This window comes from Euprymna scolopes, chromosome 32 (assembly GCF_053919585.1).
Source record: "Euprymna scolopes isolate OS-2025 chromosome 32, ASM5391958v1, whole genome shotgun sequence".
Taxonomy (NCBI): Eukaryota; Metazoa; Mollusca; class Cephalopoda; order Sepiida; family Sepiolidae; genus Euprymna; species Euprymna scolopes.
This window is the reverse complement of record NC_136513.1, coordinates 88,426,160-88,443,490: the sequence shown is the minus strand read 5'-3', so window position 1 is coordinate 88,443,490 and position 17,331 is coordinate 88,426,160.

Genomic DNA, 17,331 nt, shown 5'->3' with positions numbered 1-17,331 from the left:
TTTCCACCTCACCGAACTGTGTGAAGAAGGATCCCAGGATTTCTGCTGATATTTGCATAGGTACATTGAATACCTGCACCCGGGTCCTTGTCCTGCCCTGGTATTCGGGCTTTAGTTTTATTCTCCCATGCTTAATTTCTTGTAGGGAGAGTCTCTCTGCATCTTCCTTGGTGGGTAGGAGGATGCCAAACATAGCGTAGCTCCTCTGGTACAGGTATAGTACCGGGATGTTTAGCTTGTGTAGGAGCCCCGCCATATCTTCCTTTTTCATCCCTAAGAGGCGGTTTTCCGGCATATCAGAGATGATGAGGGAGAGGACTCTGCCTTTGATTGCCTCCCAAGCGCCTGGCACTGGTTTAATTTCTGCCCCCTCTATGTATTGTCTGTACTTGGTCAAGTACAAGTCTCTATACTCTTGAGGGGACAGTTGCTTCTCTACAGTCTTCCCCCATGCAGACCCTCTTGTTGGTGTTGGATCTTTTGTGGGGTTGGCCGTTAAAGGGTCAAAGTTCAACGATTTGACCTTTGAGAAGTCTACCAAACTCCTCCGACAATTTTGCATATAAACACTTGAAATTTTAGATATAGGTTCCTTGGACATGGATCTAACTTGAGCATGGATCTAATCTGAGCCCAAAACAATAAATTTTAAGGGTCATAATAGGGGTCAAATTATAAAAAAAATTGACCTTTTTTTTTTTCATAATAGTATATCTATAAAAGTGAACGTGTCTGTGTATCTGTCTGTCTGTATATCCGTGTGTCTGTCTGTGTGTGTACATTTCCCTACGCAATAACTTTGTCAAGTTTAAGTCTACAGACTCGAAATTTGATATACAGAGTACTGAGATTCGAGAAAATCTTTGTGATCGGTTTTCGACCAGAAATTTAGCTGTTAAGGGGTCAAAGTTCAATAATTTGACTTTTGAGAACTCTACCTAACTCCTCCGACAAAACACTTGAAAATTTAGATAAAGGTTCTTTGGAAATGGATCTAATTTAATAACTTCATTAGAGCTCAAAACAATAAATGTTAAGGGGTCATAATAGGGGTCAAATTATAAAAAAAATTGACCTTTTTTTTTGTTTTGTTTTTTTGCTCAGCATACACCTCCAAACACCCGAGCAATGCCGGGCACCCATGCTAGTTAACTAGAAAATAGAAATACAAATGGGGAAATGAACAAAAAATTTAGGCACAAGGTCAACTCAAAAAAAAAAAAAAAAAGAAGGGGGGGTCCATCCCGTTTCTGTTTGAAACTTAAAATGATTTCTCTCTCAGCCAGCATCTTTTATCATAATTACCCTTTTGAATGTGTATTTGTGTGTGGGAGGGGGAAGGGGGGGAGGTATTCCTACTAAAACCAAATATTAAAACATTTTTTATTTATACAAAATATACAAAAAAGATAACAATAAGAAATAAAAATAAAAATAAGAAACTGGTTATTAAGACCCTCCAAACCCCATCTGAAATTCTAGACCGCCCGCTTCACTCTGGTTGTAAAAGAACCAGGGTTTCGTGGGCAGCCTCTAAATGGAGGGGGAGGGGGGTGATGTCCTACACAGGAGGAAAAAATTTGTGGTGAGGCGGTGGGGGAGACTTTGTGTTAGATCTGATTTCCTCCAAGATGGGTGGAATTTCAAGAGGAGGGGGGGGTGCAAAAGAAAAAATTGTGGTTTTTGGAGGGGAAAAAGATTTATTCAGTTGGTTGAGAGGCTAGAAAAAAAGCAAGATTGGAAATGGGCGGAGTCTGACGAAATCCCTCCCCCGGGGAACCGCTTGCTCCACACCTAGGTGGGGGACAGTTATTCACATTTGGCACCTCTTTGTATGCACAGACTTGCTACGTGTATCTATCTCCTTTCCAAAGCCGCGCGATGCAGCCTTTTTCTTTCACATCTGATCTTCACCCATAGTTGGTGTTTGAAGAAAATGATCAGATCCTGATAAAAAAAAAGACAACACCCCCCCTGGCCATCTTACAGTCTTGACATCCAAATAACCATTCTCGCCATGGCCAGGATTGCAACATAGACCATTTGTCTTTCTTGGTTTCACAGCAGACTCACATTGTCCACTACGTTTGATATGGCAATCAGGCAAGAATGCTCAGGGTCGATGCAAGCCGTCACCTCGCCAAGAAACGACCAGTACTGGCAATCGAAAAACGCATGATCAGTTGTTTCTACGGCTGTCGTCCCACAACGGGGACAGGCAGACGACTCCAAAATCTGGAACGGCATTGTACATTGTTTAGAAAAAGCGCATTTCGGGCCAATCGCCAGGTCAGAAAGAACTCTGAGTTGTTCAGATGACTCGAACCTGGCGCCCAACTCTAAGCGGAGTGGATCTAACTATGCTGTCAACCCAAATGCACGCATAGCGAGTTGTTGGCCACTTTCCTTTTTTAGGGGTGCACAGCATGAGAATGCCCAAAGCGAATACAGATAATAATATATAGATTAATATAGATGATGATGATGATGATGATGATGATGATGAAATATGCTTAAACAGCGTTACACACATGCTATAGTATTAATATATAGATAATAATAATAATAATAATAATAATAATAATAATAAGAAGAAGAAGAAGAAGAAGAAGAAGATTAATAATAATAATAATAATAATAATATGGAGGTTACCGGAAACGAATGAAAGAACTATGGGACCTATCCAGTGACTACCATACGACAGAACAAAGAATTGCGAACCAAGCAAGACTGATACTCAAGAAAGGCTGGCTCTCTAAACTAGAACAGAAATCCAGCGAAAAATAAATGATGGAACTGAACAAGAAGCATCCCCCAATGGAACCACAAGTAGAGCAACCCCACAAGTTGAAGCCTCACACATAAAAACACCAAAGGCCGAGGACCAACAAAGAACTAAGTCTACAAACGTGGAAACCGAGAACAATGAAACAGAACTAACAGAGAATGAAGCAAATAAAATATATAAAATAATACAGCTGATGAACGAGGAAAAAACAAAGCTTCCATCGTTAAGGAACCAAGAGCAGAAGAAATTAAAAACTGAAACAGAGAATGTTAACAAACTCCTCCCACATATCCCAACAAATACAATCACAGACTTAAACAACTTGATTTACGCAGGCGCCAAAATGGTAAGTATGAAACTTAAATCAGAAAAACAATTGGGGACAAGCGGACCGACAAAACCTGGATGGGAAATAAGACTAGAAACCCAAATACACAAACATAAAAAAGAAGCCAAAATGATCAACAGGAAGAAAGCAATGTGGAGAAAACGGAATATTGGAAATGTAACTGACAGGGAGAGGCTATACAAGAAACATGAAGAACTGGACCAAAAAATAAAAGCAAAAGAAACGAGATTGAGACGATATAGATATAAATCTGAACAATGCAAACAAAACAGAACATTTGAAACAATTGAAAGCCAATTCTACCAAAATGTGAACGGAGGAAAAACAAAAACAGAACAACCAAATACGACAGAAACAAAACTCTACTGGAGTAAAATATGGGAAGAAAATGCCGAATGGCTGAAAGACATGAAAGAAGAGTTACAATGAATAGAAGAAGGAACCGTGAATGAAATCAGCAAGGAAACCGTAAAGAAAACCATAGGAAAAATGGCAAACTGGAGAGCACCAGGGCACGACGGGGTACATGACTACTGGTTCAAAAAATTCACAATCTTACACGAAAGGTTAGCCCAAAACCTGAGAAGATGTATACAGGAAGCAAGCGTACCAAACTGGATGACAAAAGGTAGAGCCACACTGCTACAGAAGGACACGGAGAATGGAACCGTCCCTAGCAACTATAGGCCAATCACGTGCTTACCAACTATGTGGAAGATACTGACAGCACAACTGAGGGAACAAATCCACCACTCCCTGATTAACCGTGGACTCATCCTCGAGGAGCAGAAAGGATGCTAAAAAGGAAAAAAAGGAACACATGACCTGTTATATATAGATCAAAAGATCCTAAAGGAGGTAAAAGGGAGGAGAAAGAATTTAGCCATGGCATGGATCGACTACAAAAAAGTGTACGACAGGATCCCCCAAGCATGGATAATAGAATGCCTAAAAATGTATAAAATACCAAGCAGGATCATCAACGTAATAGAAAATGCAATGAAAACATGGAGACTGGAATTGACAGCTCATGGACAACACATAACAGAAATTAACATACAAAGAGGCATCTTCCAAGGAGACTCGCTATCACCACTACTGTTCATCATAGCCATGATGCCCTTGAACAGTATTCTGAGAAAGTGCCAAACCGGATACAAGTTCTCCAATAAATAGGAAAAAATGAACCACCTGATGTACATGGACGATCTGAAACCTTTTGCAAGGACCGAAAAGGAGCTAGAGACACTAATTAATACTACCAGAATCTTCAGCCAAGATATCCAAATGGAAGTTGGAATGGAAAAGTGCGCACAACTAGTTATAAGAAAGGGAAAACTGGAAACGATAGAAGGTGTGGAACTTCCCAACCAAACAGAAATGAGGACACTAGGGGAACAATACGACTATATAAACTGTGGAATTCTGGAAGTGGACACCATCAGAGCAACAGAAATGAAAGAGAGAATTGGAAAGGAATACCTCAGGAGAACAAGAAAACTCCTGGAAACGAAATTATATAGCAGAAACCTAATAAAAGGTATAAATACATGGGCAGTATCACTAGTAAGATACTCTGGACAGTTTATAGGGTAGACAAAAGAAGAACTGAGAGAACTCGACCAGAAAACCAGGAAACTCATGACCATGCATAATGCACTACACCCAAAGGACGATATTGACAGACTCTATGTGAAAAGGAAAGACGGTGGGAGGGGACTGATCTGTATAGAAGACTGTGTGAAGGACACGACAAAAGTACTAGAAAAATACATAATGCAAAACACTGAAAGGATAATTATGGCAGCGAGAGACACTGAAAAAAAAAAACAGAAAACAGAGAGACAAACGACAAAACGAGAAAAGTGAAATGGGAAGAGAAACAACTCCACGGAAGAGTCATATGAATGACAAAAGATGAGAATAACGAAAACACCTGGACATGGATGCGAAAAGGACATATAAACCGAGAAACTGAATCTCTAATAAATGCAGCACAAGATAACTCGATAAGAACCAACCATATCAAAGCAAGGATCGATAAAACACAAGAAAACAGCAAATGCAGACTCTGTGGACAAAGAGACGAAACGATAAACCATATAGTAAGCGAATGCAGCAAACTTGCCCAAAAGGAATACAAAAACAAGCATGACCAAATAGGGAGGGTGGTACACTGGGAATTGTGTAAACGACTGCATTTTGAGCGTACAGACAAATGGTACAAGCATGAACCTGCAACAGCACCCGAAAACGAGAACCACACAACCCTATGGGACATGGACATACAGACGGACAAACCCATCGAAGCAAGAAGACCAGATGTCGTAATAATTAACAAGAAAGAAAAATCCTGTCAAATCGTGGACTTTGCAGTCCCAGCTGATCACAGGGTGAGTATGAAATAAAAGGAGAAATGAAGCAAGTACACAGAGCTAGCAAAAGAGTTAAAAGGGATTTGGATGATGAAGAAAATCAAAATAGTACCGATAATAGTAGGAGCACTAGGAACAATTCTGAAAAACTTCGAAAAAAGAATGTCAGAAATTGGAATCAGAGGAATAACAGCAAAAGTACAACGACTAACGATAATGAAAACGACTGAAATATTAAGGACAACCCTTGAATGCACAGAATAATATAAGACAATATAACGAATAAGCGTTACAGGTAATGAAGAACGCTGAAACTGCATATTTACAAGTTCTACACCCCCATAATGCATCCCCCCCATTGTTTCATCACCGATCCCCCCCTCCAAAAAAAATGATACCAAAGGGCCGAGAAGGGTCAATAAGGACTGAAAGACTGAGGAGCGAGCGCCAACCAGACCTCGGTTGGACAAGTGCAAAGAGAACTGGGACCTTGGGGAGGCTGAGTGCCACTCAAATTCCAGTATAAACCAATGGCCACTACCAGCGAGAAATCAATGGTAAGCGGCTGTTGCGACGATGCAAATTCATTTGCAAATGCTATCGAAGGAGGTGGAGAGAGCTGGACGTCTGGGGAGACTTGTCACTCAGCTTCCAGAGAATACCACAAGTTTCCAATCAGATCATTTGTTGACTTGTTTGAAAGCTCCATGTGAGCCAACAATAATAATAATAATAATGATAATAATAATAATAATAATAATAATAATAATAATAATAATAATAATGAAATTTGCCAGAAAGTGTGACACACAAAAGAACACATACACGTATTAATATATAGATAATAATAATAATAATAATAATAATAATAAGAAGAAGAAGAAGAAGAAGAAGAAGAAGGAGAAGAAGGAAGGAAGGAAAAGAAGAAAAAGAAGAGGAAGAAGAAAAGAAGAAGAAAAAGAAGGAAAAAAGAAGAAGAAGGGAAATAAGAATAAGGGAAAGAATAAGAAGGAATAGAAAAAGAAAAAGAAGAAGAAGAGGAAGAAGAAAAAGAAGAGGAAGAAGAAAAAGAAGAAGAAGAAAAAGAAGAAAAGGAAGAAGAAAAAGAAGGAAAAAAGGAAGAGAAGAAGAAAAAGATGAAGAAAAGAAGAAGAAGAAGAAGGCGAAGAAAGCGAAGAAGGCGAAGAAAAAGAAGAAAAATAATGATAATAATAATAATAATAAGAAGAAGAAGAAGAAGAAGAAGAAAAAGAAGAAGAAAAAGAAGAAGAAGAAGAAGAAGAACAACAACAACAACAAGAGATGGCACCAACCTTCGGATTTTGCGGATATTTCTATGCAATTCCCATCATTACAAACCTTCCAAAGTCCATAGTTAACCTTACCATTCACACTCCAATATGGAATTGCAACGGCAACGATATCCAGGATCACCGCAATTATGAGGATCACAAGGAGTAAATATTTTGAAGGAAACTCCATTCTTGTTTTGTTTGTAGAGATCACTTAATCGCGAAATAAAACTTGGATTAAAATTCGTTTTGAAATATACAAACCGTTTCTTCTTCCAACTAGTAATACTTCGCAATATGAATATAAATCGATTAATAAGTCAATATAGTTAAACAGAAATATACAAATATGTCTAGATAGATAGACAGACAGATTGATTGATTAAATCTTGAGTCTAGAGAGAGCCAAGAAGAGCGGTCGGTTCTGTTGCGTCGGAGTACAAAGGCAGAAGTGATGAATTATCACGTTGCTCGGAGATCTTCTGGCATATCGATAACTTTACATACTTTCTAGGGCTTAGAACGTCTTATGATTGGTCGATGTTTTCTTTTATTTATTTAAAAGAATTAAAAGATTATGAAAAACAGGGAATTCCAAATGGGGGAGGATTAAATGTAGGCTAACCGAGATTGCCTGAATAACAACGCGTTTCTGATTGGTCGGTGATTGCAGAGGACACTAATCCCACACTCTTTCTTATTTTTCATCCATTCTCTCTCTCTCTCTCTCTCTCTCTCTCTCTCTCTCTCTCTCTATATATATATATATATATATATATATATATATATATATATATAATTCTTTCTTGCCCTCTCTCTCTCTCTCTCTCTCTCTCTCATCTATCTATCTATCTATCTATCTATCTGTCTGTCTATCTATCTATCTATCTATCTCTCACCCATACTCATACTATCTTTCTGTCTGTCTTTATATCTCATTGTCCAAGTCTCTGTCTCAACATGTCTCTCCTTCTCTCTCCCTCTCTCTCTCTCTCTCTCTCTCTCTCTCTCTCTCTCACTCATTCTCTCTCTCTTTTAATCTATAATATAAATCTCACCTGTCTGTAGATGTATGTATGTGTCGCAAAAAAACTTTCGACAGAAGCAAAGGATTATCACGAGATCAGTATCTTTTTTATGCTTGACCCTTCGGGCGACAAATATCGAAAAATTGGCCAAAAAACATTAATTCTTTCGCCCTCAACTTGGTACTTCTCTACAGGGAGGGATCGTTTTTTTTTCGCCGATATTTTCCAAGCTCATCATCGCCTCTTTTCGATTATCTAGCCTTAATTTAAACCTACGTCACTTCCAGTTTGGCGATGGGCACAACAATTAACGCATCACGTTTTTTTTTTTTGTTTTTTTTTTCACTTACTTTTCCTTCTTCGCTGTACGGGTTCGAGCCTGCCAGCCTACTACCACTTTTTTCTTCTTTTTTTTTTATAGTATCTTATTTATATTCTTTTAAATAAATTTCTATGTACAGGGTGGGTCACGGGAAACGGATGTTTTAAGGAAAACAAAACTGCGAATTATTATCTGAAGCGGGTTTAAAGAATATCTTCCTCACTCCCTTTCCCTCACTCGAGGAGAGTAAAGAGTGTTCTAAAAAACGTCCATTTCCCGTGACTCATCCTTTATTTATAGTCTTCACACTTCCTTTCTCCAACGAAATTGATTTCAATGGAGGTATGCCCCATTGAAATAAAAAATAATGAATATTTTACGTTTCTGAATTTTTGAGATAATGATTGCTTATTTGTATTATTTGGATTCTTCGAACTATTGCTCTCATCTTTAGTGTCATTTTCACAATGTTTTGGTTGAAATCGGGAATTTGGGCAGAATTTCGAACGGAGTAACATGCTTTTGTATCGTCAGCCATGACTGGATATAGGTCTTAAGTAATTCGCAAGTGTATTTTTCGGTGGCCTACATAGAGAACTGAACCTTAAACCTTCAGAGAATATCACTTTTACAATTGATTTTTCCAAGTACTCTAACGACTGCGCCACGGATAGTTATACAACGATCTTTGGGAACTTTAAATCTATTTTATTTCTGGCCGTAAATTTTACTATTACTAATTATTATTAATATATATATATATATATATATATATATATATATATATATACATACATATATATATACATACATATATATATATATATATATATATATATATATATATATATATATATAAGTGAAAATGTCTGTCCGTGTATGTATGTGTGTGTACATTTCCCTACACAATAACTCTGTCAATTTTCAGTCGACAGACTCGAAATTTGACATAAGGGGTATTGAGATTTGGGAAAATCTTTTTAATCGGTTTTCGGTCAGAAATTTGGCTATCATGGGGTCAAAGTTCAATGATTTGACCATTGAAAACTCTATCAAACTCCTCCGCGAATTTTGCTCTTAAGCACTTGAAATTTTAAATGTAGGTTACTTGGACATGGATTAAACATTTTAATTTGATTTGAGCCCAAAACAATGTACATTAAGGGGTCAAAATTTGGGTCAAAGTTGAAAAAAAAAATTGACTGCTTCGGTCTCTAAAAATTACTCAGCCAATATTTTGTCTAAAGATTTGAAATTTTGCATAAAGTGTATTCAGACACAAGACAAGCTTTTTAATCGGTTTTTAGCAGAAGATTTGACTGCCAAAAGGGCAAAGGTCAAAATCTTCCAACTTTGCGATCTCTAGCAAACTATTCAGCAATTTTTTTGTCCAAACATTTTAAATCTTACATAGTGCATTTAAACATGTAGCAAGCTTTTTTTATCAGTTTTTGGGCGACAATTTGGCTGCCAAAAGGTCAAAGTTGAAAGAGTTGACCTTTGCAGACTTTACTAAACTCCTTCGCACATTGTTGGGTCTGAACACTTAAAATTTTAGCTGTATGTTACGTGATATGAATCAAACTTTTTAATATATATACATATGCATAAAGCAAGATTTTAATCGGTTCGGGTAAAAAATTTGAGCTGTCAAGGGGTCAAAGTTCAAAAGATTTAACCCTTGCGGTCTCATACAAACACTTCAGCCAATTTTTGGTCTAAGCACTTTTGGTCTAAACATTTGAAATTTTACATAAAGTGCATTAAGACATAGGGCAAGCTTTTTAATCGGATTTTAACCGAAAATTTGACTTCCAAGAGGTCAAAGTTCAATGATTTGACCTTTGCGGTTCCTAGCCAATTATTCAGCCATTTTTTTTAATTTGAATGTGTGACATTGATATTTACTTTTTTTAGTAATTATTATTGAATTTATAAAAATACAAAATGGAGACAATTGTATTTCATTTCAATTCACATGTGTGACATTAATATTTATCTTTTTAGTAATTATTATTGAATTTATAAAAATACAAAATGGAAACAATTGTATTTCATTTCAATTCACATGTGTGACATTAATATTTAATTTTTTAGTAATTATTATTGAATTTATAAAAATACAAAATGGAGACAATTGTATTTTATTTCAATTTGCATGTGTAACATTACTTTGAATTTTTTTAAAATTCTTATTTAATTTTTAATAACAAAAAAGCAGGTAATTTTATTTTATTTCAATTTGCCCATGTGACATTAATATTTTATATTTTTTTAATCATTATTTTTTTAATAACAGAAAATGGAGGCAATTTTATTTATTGCAATTTGCATGTTAGACATTAATATTTTTTAATTATTATTTTATCTTAAATAACGAAAAATGAAGGTAATTAAATTTTATTTCAAATTGCATGTCCGACAAAATGTTTCATTTTTTAAATTATTATAATTTTTTGTATGAACACGAAATGGGGGCAATTTTATTTTATTGCGATTTTCATGTGTAACATTAATATTTAATTTTTAAATTATTATTAAATTTTAAATAACACAAAATCAAGGCAATTTTATTTTATTGCGATTTTCATGTGTAACATTAATATTTATTTTTTAATTATTATTAAATTTTAAATAGCACAAAATCAAGGCAATGTTATTTTATTTCAATTTGCATGTGGGACATTAATATTTATTTTTTATTAGTATTATTATTAAATTTTAAATAGCACAAAATCAAGGCAATGTTATTTTATTTCAATTTGCATGTGGGACATTAATATTTATTTTTTATTAGTATTATTATTTAATTTTTAATAGCACAAAATCAAGGCAATTCTATTTTTGTCAATTTGCATGTGTGACATTAATATTTAATTTTTATTAGTTTTATTATTTAATTTTTAATAGCACAAAATGAAGGCAATTCTATTTTTGTCAATTTGCATGTGAGACATTAATATTTATTTTTTATTAGTATTATTATTTAATTTTTAATAGCACAAAATGAAGGCAATTTTATTTTTTTTCAATTTGCATGTGGGACATTAATATTTAATTTTTTTTAATGATTATGTTATTTTTAATAACACAAAGTAGGGTGATTTTTATTTAATCACAATTTATATGTGACATTAATATATACATTTTTCATAATACAATTTTAAACAAGACAAAATGAAGGTAATTGTATTTTATTTCAATTTACATGTGATGTATATTTTTTATTTATTATTTAATTTTTATTAGCACAAAATAGAAGCAATTTCATTTTACATCAATTTGCATTTGCGACATAACTATTTAATTTATTATTATTATTTTATATTAATAACACAATAATATTTAATTTTTTAAATTATTATTTAATTTATACTAATACAAAATAGAAGTAATTTTATTTTATTTCAATTTGAATATGTAACATTGATATTTAACATTTTTTATTATTATTTAATTTTTATAACACAAAATGGAGGCAATTTAATTTCATTTCTGTTGAATCTTCCGGAAACTAACACACACACACACACACACACACACACACATATATATATATATTTATTATGACACTATATAAACATATAGTGTCATAATAAATATTCTATCTTCAGCTCTCACATCTACGATCGAGCACTTTATTGGATTTTTTCATCACCCCTGGACACGCTATATATATATATATATATATATATATATATATATATATATATATATATATATATATATATATATATGTATATATATATATATATATATATATATATATATATATGTATATATATATATATATATATATATATAAGTGAACATGTCTGTGTCTGTGTGTCTGTGTACATTTCCCTACACAATGACTCTGTCAATTTTCAGTTTACAGACTCGAAATTTGATATACAGGGTACTGAGATTTGGGGAAATTTTTGTAGTCGGTTTTCGGCCAGAAATTTGGCTATTAAAGGGCCAAAATTCAACGATTTGAGCTTTGAGAACTAACGTTAAATTTGAACTCAACCTCAGATCAAAAGTCTCAAACTCAAACCCAACTGTTCTCTTCTCTGCATTTTCCACACTGACGTCCAAAATAAAGAAGACGGCTCTTTTATAGAGAGACCCAACCACATCTCATTTGCATACCCCCTCCCCCCTCTCATCACATCACGTGATTTTCAGTCCATAAATACCATTTTTATTTTCTCTTTATTTTTCTTTCCTAACACGAGCCGCACGATGCATGAGGTAATGTTCTTTACTTTTAACCACACGCCTCCTTTATCTCTAAGATCAATAATTAGTATCATAGTCCACTATCCACGCTGGGCGTCTTCATTCACAGTGCGATCGTCAAAGAGGCTCTTGTTCAGACACTTCAACATCAGCATCAACCTCCTCTTCCTCTGATGGCAAGGAGACTCTCCGTATATCTAAAATGTGACGAGGCATTCCGTCAATCGCTACCTTGTTTTTGGAGAGTACTTAAGTCACTGTACCTTTTCCCCAGCGAGTCGTGCAACGAGAATTGGGTGGTTTCACCCACACCTCTTCACCAACTGCGATGTCCACGCAGGCCTGTTCTTCTCTCTGTGTTACAGCCAATGGATGTCGCCATTCATAAGAAAAAATAGACCGGTGTGGCACTGAATTTTCGTCTTGACCAGCCTTCGGCGTCATATTGTACCAAAAAACTGCTTCTTGGGGCGAAATCTGGCTTCTTGATGCCACAGCTTTTATAGTGTGATTGTGCCTCTCTATAATTCCATTTCCACTTGGACGGTATGCAGCTCTAAAATATAGCCCCACATTCCACTTCGCACATAAATCTCTAAAAACTTCCGAGCGGAAAGACGTACCATTATCCACCAACACCTTTTCTACTGGCCCCCTTTCCATAAAAACCTCCTCGACAACTCTCTTTACCTCTTCTGCTGTGTCATTCTTGATTTTCCGCCATATCACTACTCTCCCAGGCCCACAATCAATCATATTTACATGCGGTTCATGTTGATAATGTGTGATGTCAATGGCCAATCTCCGCCAAATCTCTTCAACATGCAGTTCCCCTTTTTATTTTGTCTAGCCCGTGCAGGGGCGATTGATTGGCATTCCCTACATTGTTCCACCACCTTTTGGACGTCTTGCATTGTGACATGCGGGCTTACTTTTCTTGCCAGGTAAAGGGTCTGTTCCTTTCCAAAATGATGTAGGTTATGCAGGTCTTTTAAATTCTCTACTGCACAACATGCTGGAGCCCCATCTCTTTCCTTGTGTAGCCAGACTTTCTTGATTCTTGTCAGCCCATCTGCTTTATTTTTTTGTGACGGAACTAAGGTAATAGTTACCTTTAGTTCGAATTCTCAAACCAAGTCTCCTAGCGCTCCAAGTCTACGCTTGATAAGCATCTCTGCTGCTCCTTTTGTTTTGATCCGCTTATCACCAGACAGCTCTGATTTAATCCATGACACTACTGTTGCAGAGTCTGTTTTAACGTTCACTATCTGTAGCCCCCATTTTAGAGCCAGATTGATGCCTTTCATCACAGCATCGAGTTCCGCAACATTGATATGGGCGCTATCATCCTTTTTGCGTAGCCAAGCAGCATCTTCAACAGCCACTTCTCCTATTTCCAATAATACCCCTAATGCTACACTGCTAGCATCAGTCCATATCACCCCTTCATGACCCTCCTTTACATGTCATTCTCCTCTCACAGGGTCCATTTTTTTCACTTCTGCAATGACTTCTTGTATCATGCAAAGCACTTCTTGATCAACTGCATCTTCCCAACTGTCTGTCCCGGTCTGCCTTTTAATAAAACTGCACGCAGTTCGCAGCCATCCAGCTATTGGGTAGTGGCCAACTAGCTTTCCACATATAGAGAAAAGTTCTCTCTTGGCTAGGTCAACCTTGGCTTCAGGGATCTCATTTCCTCACCCAAACATCAATTTTCCTGCCTTATTGTTCTGTAGTCGAAATCCCAAAGCCATTCCATTTTCGAGTGACTCAGGCGGTTTTGTCGTCAGTCCATATGCTTTGATATGCTCTCACACCCTTTCCGTAGTCACCTTTGTCTCGCCCACTAGTACATCGTCGATGTAAGAGCAGGTGCCTCTCTTCACTGCATCGTCTTTGACCAACACTGTCTTAAGAACTGCCGTCATTATCTTTGGTGCAGAGTTCAGACCAAATCCTAATCTGGTCAGACAATAAACTTGACCTTTGTACTCTACCAATTTCTCATCCACATGAAGTTGGAGGTAGGCTGACTTCAGGTCCACAATTTTAGTTGCCTGCTTCATCCTCCTCCAGTTTCTTACGACTTCTTCACATACATCGATTCCGTCCTTTGTGTGACAAGCGACAAACTTGTTCAGCTCACAGAAATCCAACACTAGCCTAACTTTCTTCTTAATAGGTTGGACCACAGCCATGAGTGGCAAAAATCCTTCAACTTTCCCTGACCACGGCATTAATATTCCTTCATCTATCCATCTCTCAACTTCTTTTTCAAACTGCGGCTCCGCAGCTCCTTTCAGTGTGCTTTTGTAGCAGCTGACCCGATTCATCAATACAGGTGGCTCCGTGGTCCATCGCCATTCTACCATCCATTTTCCGCCATCGAAGCAGGCTCGAAATCATCATCCTCATGGTCGGGGTTTTGACGGTTGGTTGGTATCATCCCTGGTTACACTTTCTGTTATTCCCGGTGCACTCTGATTGCCAAACTTCACCTGGCCTTTAGCAATAGTAGCTCCTCCCAGTCGGTCTATCGCGTCCAGGCCCAGCACCACATCAATTCCTGCAACCAGTCTATCCAGCACGATCACTCTTAGCCGCAATGGCATATTCCTTACTACAATCTCCGCATCGGCCTCTCCACAGCATTCCACTTCTCTGCCATCCACCGCTCTAACGTTGCTGGTTCCATTCCAAGAGTTGGCGACGCTCGTAATAATAAGTGTTGTTGTACATCCAGTATCAACAAGAGCTCTAGCCCTCTTTCCATTGATTGTGATCACTAACTGTGGCAACAAACTCTCATATGCCTGTTCAGTATAAAAGGGGTGACCACTGGCGCAATAGCACCCCTTTACTCGTTTTCCCAGAAGCAAAGGGCAATTCCTGCTAATGTGCCCTACTTGGCCACACCGAAAACAGATAATGTCTGGCCGTGGCTCCCTACAGTCTCTCATCAGGTGTGGTCCTTGACATCAAAAACATTTACCAGTAAATCCATGCCCTTGCTTCATCACTGGTCGCTCCTTTCTGCTTGCCACAGCAGCCGCGACCACCCCCAGCTCACCGGGCTGTTTCGCCAAAACTCTAGCATGCCCTAGAATCTCCTCCACCTCCATGGTTTCAATATCAGTAAGTCGTTGCAGTTCCATGGAGATGCGATCAGGGAAACCAGTTAGAAGCACCAGCTTTACAGTCTTCTCAAGGCTGTGTCCCCCATATCCAGCCAATCCTGCTAGTCGCCTTATCTCTGCCACGTACACGTCCACAGACTCCCCAGTCCAGGTGACTCTTTTGAGTTTCTTGTAAGCCTTAAACGCGCTCTCGGAAAATGCGGTCTTTAACCGGTTTTCAATGCTCTCATCAATGGCCTAATCCGTCTCTCCCATTTCTAGATAGACCACTAGAGCACTTCCTTCCAAATACATTGGTATTAACGTGGCTACATCCTCAACCTTCTGCAGCCTTGCCACCAATTTCAGCTTGTTAAGCCACGCAACCACGTCACCTTCTCCAGTAAATGGCCTCAGGATATCGCTGCTCAATCTTACTCGGTCACCCATTTTTGTCACTGTGCCGAAATAGCTAGACGTTAAATTTGAACTCAACCTCAGATCAAAAGTCTCAAACTCAAATCCAACTGTTCTTTTCTCTCTGCACTTTCCACACTGACGCCCAAAATAAAGAAGACGGCTCTTTTATAGAGAGACCCAACCACATCTCATTTGCATACCCCCTCCCCCCTCTCGTCACATCACGTGATTTTCAGTCCATAAATACCAGGGAGTGGCCATTTTTGTTTTCCCTTTTTTTTTCTTTACCAACACGAGCCGCATGATGCATGAGGTAAGGTTCTTCACTTTTAACCACAAGAACTCTACCAAACTCCTCCACCAATTTTGGATTTAAATGCTTGAAATTTTGGATATAGGTTCCTTGGACATGGATCTAACTTAATAACTCGATTTGAGACCAAAACAATGGATGTTAAGGGGTCATAATAAAGGTCAAAATTAAAAAATTGATCGCCTCCAATCACCCGGGCAACGCCGAGCTGAAATGCTAGTATATACATACACATACACACACACACACTATATATATATATATATATATATATATATATATGAGAGAGAGAGAGAGAAAGAGAGAGAGAGAGAGGAGTATATGTGGTAAAAAACAAGGATAAAAAGTGCTCAATACATTAGTAGAGCCAAATATGTTTTTAATTATTACAACCTCGATGGTATTAATTGATTCATCACAAATCGTTTCAATAGACAGGAAAAAAATTATCTGTCCATATCGTCAGATGATTCAAGTTAAAATAAAAATAAAAAGGAAAGATATGATTTTTTTTTTTGTGATTACATATGGATATTAAAAATTAGGAGAATTGGGGGCGGAGGGAGAGAACAGGAATAAAAGTGGGAAACGAAAAGAGGGGGAAAGGCAATAAAAAGTAAATCAAAAATTTGTAAAATTATAAACATAAGAAAAGGGGGAAGAAAAGGGGGAAGAAAAGGGGGAAGAAAAGAAACAAAGAAAAATGGTGGAAGGGATATGAATGAGTGAGCGTGTCAAAAAAGTTTGTTGGATTCAGAACAACGACATGTGCAGATCGCAAAACCGAAACAGAGTTAAAACGCCAGCATCGCCTATGCCGCCATCTTGATGGTTAATGATATGTTTCGGGTGGTTAAACATAAACTGTTTTTAGTATAAGGTTCAGGTTAGTTTTACTATACACCCAGGTTCGAAAAAGTTGTCAAAAAACAAATATATATATATATAATATATATATATATATATATATATATATATATATGACTCTCATTAGTCATTAATAACTCTATAAATAACTATATATATATATGACTCTCATTAGTCATTAATAACTCTCGACCTAGCCTGTGTAGACAAAAGATTTTGAAACATCAGTTGGA